Here is a 6160-nt window from a genome sequence, read left to right as displayed (position 1 = left end):
GACTATAACTAAGACTAAATTTGAGACTGTGGGAGGTATCATCTAATTGACATATCCCAATTTGAGCTAATCGGGGTCCAACCTGTAACCCCAGTTGGAAGAATGTTAATACCATGCCACGGGTACTAAAAATGGTTGTATGGATCCACTAAACTGATATAATGTCCAAAGGACTAAGGGTGTCAAGCTTGAACTGACGGGTGACCCCTGCGAGATAGTCAAGCCTAATCTGATGGGTGAATACTCATATCCTACATTGGCTATGTAGTTCTGGAGTAGAGGAACTGCTACTAATGACTCTGCCTATCTAACGGGGAAGTCGCCATCCCTACACTCGGTCGGTGCTAAATCCTACTCCCAACTGAAAGACACTGAGATACTAGTCTGTTCTGAGTTGAATAACTGATATCTGACTATTCTGATAATGCTCATAATATAATCTGAACACTATTCTATAATGTATTGAGACTAAACTAAGTCAACAGCTATGGTTTTTTGGGTATTCAATACCCCCAGGACTCAAAACAACAATACTAATAAGACACTAAAGCTTGAAGACCAAAACATGAAGGCTCTTATTAGATAAATCACTCTTGTAGGCATTTTATCAAACATTTGTAGTTCATGGTTTAAAACAATCATAGGAATGTCATGGAATTTGTACGAATAGCATGAATTTATCATAATAGCATTAAATCATGGTTTAATTCAGTAAATCATAATATTAAAACATGGAAGATTGAATAATAACAATAATTTCTTGGTAACATGGTATAAATTCAATAGTACATGGAGATTCATGGATGAAATCATAATTTAAAACATAATAACTTAAAAATATCACAATTCTATAATTTAAAAGGGTTTCTTAGGATCCATGGATGAAAGGGATTCATGGATGAACATCTAACAAACCTGGGATGATGAATTCAAAGGGATTAATAGAGAGTTCTTGAGATTTGACCTTGATTCTTGAGAGCTAGGGTTTCTTGTTATTGAAAGAGGGATTTCTGATTGTGAGAGGAATTGAAATAATGATGACTACTTAGGGTGTTTAGGGGTTAAATTTTATGTTTTAGGTTAACTAGGGTTGTGGAAAAAAAAAACAAATACCCCTGAACAAATTTAAAAACGGAAGCTGAAAACTGACCATCCCAATTTATTTGGCCTTGGCACAACTCGCCACTATCGTGCCAAGACACAGGAAATGGACAATTGGGACTTGGACAAACATCGCGATGCGCTAGCATCGCGTTAAGCCTGTGGATGCCAATTTGGCCACCTCCGCGATGCGCTATGATCGCGGAGACCCACTGGAAATTGACAAACGGGAAATTGGCCTGCTCCGCGATGCACCATAATCATGAAGTCACACTGAAAATTGACAATTTTCATTTGGACTATCTACGGGATGTTCTAAGGGTTAAAATAACGGTGTTTAAAAATTGAAACTTAAAATTTCCATAACTTTTTACTCGGTTATCGGATTTAGACAAATTTTATATCGTTGGAAAGCTAACTTGATTTCCTACGTAATGACAGGATCTAAACTAAAAAAATAATAAGTATTACAAAAATTTTATATATAAATACTCATTATTGGGAGTTAGATTATGCTAGGGAAATACGTTGTGTTACAATATCTCTCCTATGGGATCATTCATCCCCGAATGAAATTTGTTAAGCTGAGGAAACTGATGGACTGAGCTTACACACTGAATATGTATTATATTGCATGGAATGTATGACTGAACTAATGCATAAATGCACAACTGACATGAACATGATGTGCGTCTGAAACTGAGCATGACAGAGAAAAGAAAATCTTAAGTAGATTGGTACATTATACTGAATTTGGATTTGTGGAGAAGAGATAAGGGTACTTGGTCTGCATATTTGCCTCTGCTTCCCAAGGCTCCTCAACGGACTGATTCCACCAAACAACTTTGGCTAGTGGTACTTCTTTTTTCCTTAGTCTACAAACTTCATGATCAGGAATTTTGACTGGGACTTCTTCAAAGGAAAGACTGTTTTGAATATCTACACTTTCAAAGGGAACAAACACAGCTGGATCACAAATACACTTTTTCAACAATTAGACATGGAACACTGGGTGTACTGAGGCTAAATCTGAAGGCAAATCAAGCTCATAAGCTACCTTTCTAAAACGATTAAGAATTCTGAAGGGACCGACATATCAGGGACTAAGTTTCCCTTTCTTGCCAAATCTCTTCACTCTCTTCATGAGAGAGATTTCAAGTACATAAAGTTACCGACCTCAAACTCGAGATCCTTTCTCCTCATATTGGTATACGATTTTTGTTGTCTTTGGGCAGCCCTAAGCCTTTCTCTGATAACTGAACCTTTCTAACGTATCGAACACCAAGTCAGGCCCTACTACTATAGCCTCATCTACTTCAAACAAACCAATTAGAGATCTACATCTCCGACCCAGAGAGCTTCAAATGGAGCCATACGGATACTGGAATAATAGCTGTTAATATATGCAGATTCAATTAACGACAAATGGTCATCCCTACTACCCTTGAAATCAATAATGCATGTACTCAACATATCCTCAAGAGTCTGAATGGTCTTTTCTTCTTGACTGTCTGTCTGAAGGTGGAAGGTTGTACTGAGGTAGACCTATGTACTAAGACCCTTTTGGAATAATTTCCAAAAGTGAGAGGTAAACTGAGTACCTCTATCTGATATGATAGATAAGAAAACACCATACAACTTAACCAGCTCTCTGAGATAGAGATTGTCATAGTCCTTGGCTGAATAAGAGGTATGGACTGGCAAGAAATAAGCTGATTTGGTCATCCTATCTACGATAACCCAAATAGAGTCATGCTGATGACGGGTACGAGGCAAACTTGTTACAAAGTCCATGATCACTTTCTCCCATTTCCATATAGGAATACTGAACTCCTGTATGGACCCACTAGGCTTCTGGTGCTCAACCTTAACGTGCTGACATGTAGAGCACTTAGCTACAAACTATGCAATATCTCTCTTCATCCCACTCCACCAATAGATCTCTCGCAAATCGCGGTACATCTTAGTGGCCCCTAGATGAATAGAGTAATGCGCCTATGCTCTTCTGTAAGAATTCGTTGCCTCAAATTATCTACACCAGGCATACACAATCTACCCTGACAATGTAAAACACCATATCCCCCTTAGGAGAAAACCTCCACGTTCTAATCTTTGGCTGATTCTTTCAATTTAACTAGACTGGGATCTCTATCCTACTTTTCCTTCACCTCGAAGACTAGAGATGACTCTGAGCTACTCTTCACCCACATACTACCTTCTGCTGAATCGAGTAAATGGACACCTAGTCGGGCAAGCTGATGAACTTCCTGAGCTAACTTCTTCTTACCATCCTCAACATGAGCTACACTACCCATAGACATTCTACTGACAGAATCAACCACTACACTGACCTTGCCCAGATGATACAGAACACTCAAGTCATAATTTTTCAATAACTATAACCACCTTCTCTGATTTAGATTCAAATATTTCTAAGAGAACACATACTGAAGGCTTTTATTATTTGTGAACACATCTACATGCACCCTATACAAGTAATGCCTCCATATATTTAAGGCAAACACTACAACTGCTAGCTCAAGATCAAGAGTCGATAATTATTCTCATGGGGTTTAAGATATTTAGAGGCGTAGGCTATGACCTTACTTCTCTGCATGAGGACACAACCCAAACCTACTCTGGATCCATCACAGTACACAACAAAACTATCTGAACCGTTTGGTAGAGTCAAGACTGAGTCTGAGGCGAGTCGAGTTTTCAACTCCTGAAGACTCTTCTCGTATGTATCTGACCACTGGAACTTAACTTTCTTCTAAGTAAATCTGGACATGGGGGATGAAATAGAAGAAAACCCTTCAATAAACCTATGAAAATAGCCAGCTAAACCTTAGAAACTCCTAATATTTGATGGAGAGATAGGTCTCGGCCAGTTTCTCACTGCTTCAGTCTTTTGAGGGTCAACTCTAATGCCATCACCAGAAATAATATGACCAAGGAATGCTACTGATCTTATCCAGAATTCACACTTACTGAATTTAGTGAAAAACTAATGAGCTGAAGCACTATGCTGAGATGGTCTGCATAATCGCTTCCGCTACGAGAATAGACAAGAATATCATCCATGAATACTATAAAGAACAGGTCTAATTACTGCTTGAACACTCGATTTATCAAGTCCATGAAGGATACTGAGACATTTGTAAGACCAAAGGACATGACTAGAAATTTGAAGTGACTATACTAACTTCAAAAATCTATTTTTGGAATGTCACATTCTCTGACTCTAAGATGATGATAGCCAGATCTGAGGTCTATCTTGGAAAAGTAACTGGCACCCTGAAGTTGGTCAAACAAGTCATCGCTTCTAGGAAGTGGATATTTATTTTTGACTGTGACCTTATTCAACTGATGATAGTCTATGCACATTCTAAGAGAACCATCTTTCTTATGCATAAATAGAATAGGTGCGCCCCACGAGGAGATAGTGGGTCTTATGAATCCCTTATCTAAGAGATCCTTTAATTGTTCTTTCTATTATTGGTATTCAACTAGAGCCATTCTGTATGGCAGAATAGATATAGGCTGAGTATCTGGGAGAAGGCCTATTTCGAAGTTAATTTCCCTTTTGGGAGGAACTCTGAAAAGATCTTCAGGAAATACATTTGAGAATTCATTTACTACTGGGACTAACTCAAGAGTAAGAGTTTCTGAGTTAGAGTCTTTGACTCGTACAAGATGGTAAATACACCCCTTTCAATATCATCTTTCTGGCTCTAAGGTAAGAAATTAACTGACCCCTAAGAACTATAGTACTACCCCTCTATTCAAGGATTGGTTCATTTGGAAATTGAAAATAAACTATTCTATTTCTAGAAACAACTGAGGCATATCATGAGTGGAGCCAATCCATACCGAGAATGACGTCAAAATCCATCATCTCTAACTCTACTATATCAACTGAAGTAACTTTTTGAGATATTGTGACCAGAACGTTCCCGTATACCTGTCTGGCTATAAAGGATACACAAACTGGGGTAGACACTGAAAAGGGCTCTGCTAGATTTTCGGCACTAACTCCAAAATTAACAGCTATATATGGAGTTATAAAAGAAAGAGAAGCTCTAGGGTCTAGTAAAGCATAAATATGTAAGTGAAAGACCTGCAATGTACCAGTAACTATATCAGGAGAATTTTCCTGATCTTAGTGGGACTGAAGAGCATATAATCTGTTTGGAAGCTGACCACTGGTAGCACTGAAAGCGGTACCCTGCTGAGTTGGGCAGCTGAATGGAATTGACGACTGATGGGACTGGACCTGTTGGCGCATCCCTACCTTTCAGAGTAACTAATCGATACTTTCGAATCCGATGGTATGGCTTGCCACACCCGAAGCACACATCACTATCTGCTCTACACTCACCTTGATGGTGTCTACCACATTTCTCACATAGAGGATTCATACGAGCACTGCTAACACTGACCCGGGACTTAGAGCCTGGTGCCCTATCCCTATTGTCGTTTCTAAATTTATATACTGGGGCACTGGCTGAAGAAGGTACTGCGGCTGAAGACCTCTGATGAAACTGAGGACGGTTACCACCCTCTGACTTTGGCTGATTAAAATTAAAACTACCCGTCCTAGCCCTCTTATTTTTTCTCTCTCTTTCCTTAATATTCTTCTCCTCTATCTGTTGATCATGAACCATCAGCCTAGAAAAATCCATCTCACTAATCAGCATTGCGGTCCTACACTCCTTGACCACATTATCAGATACGTCAAACACAAACTTACTCATCTTAGGCTTACTGTCAGCTACCACATGAGGAGCATATCTATCTAACTAAGTGAACTTGACAAAATACTCCCACACTCATGTTGCCTTGCCTCAAATTAATAAATTCTAACACCTTGGACTCCTTAAACTCTAATGGAAAGAATCTATCCAAGAAAGTCGTGGAAAGCTCTTCCCATTCTATAGGCACTATATCAACACCTCTATCAACTTTTCACTACTTAAACCAAGTATGAGCTACATCCTACAATTGATATGCATCCAACTCGGCACTCTGACTAGACATCACCCCCATAGCATCTGTT

Source organism: Capsicum annuum, chromosome 12, assembly GCF_002878395.1.
Source record: "Capsicum annuum cultivar UCD-10X-F1 chromosome 12, UCD10Xv1.1, whole genome shotgun sequence".
Taxonomy (NCBI): Eukaryota; Viridiplantae; Streptophyta; class Magnoliopsida; order Solanales; family Solanaceae; genus Capsicum; species Capsicum annuum.
The sequence above is the reverse complement of the archived record's forward strand: the minus strand, read 5'-3'. Positions refer to the sequence as shown.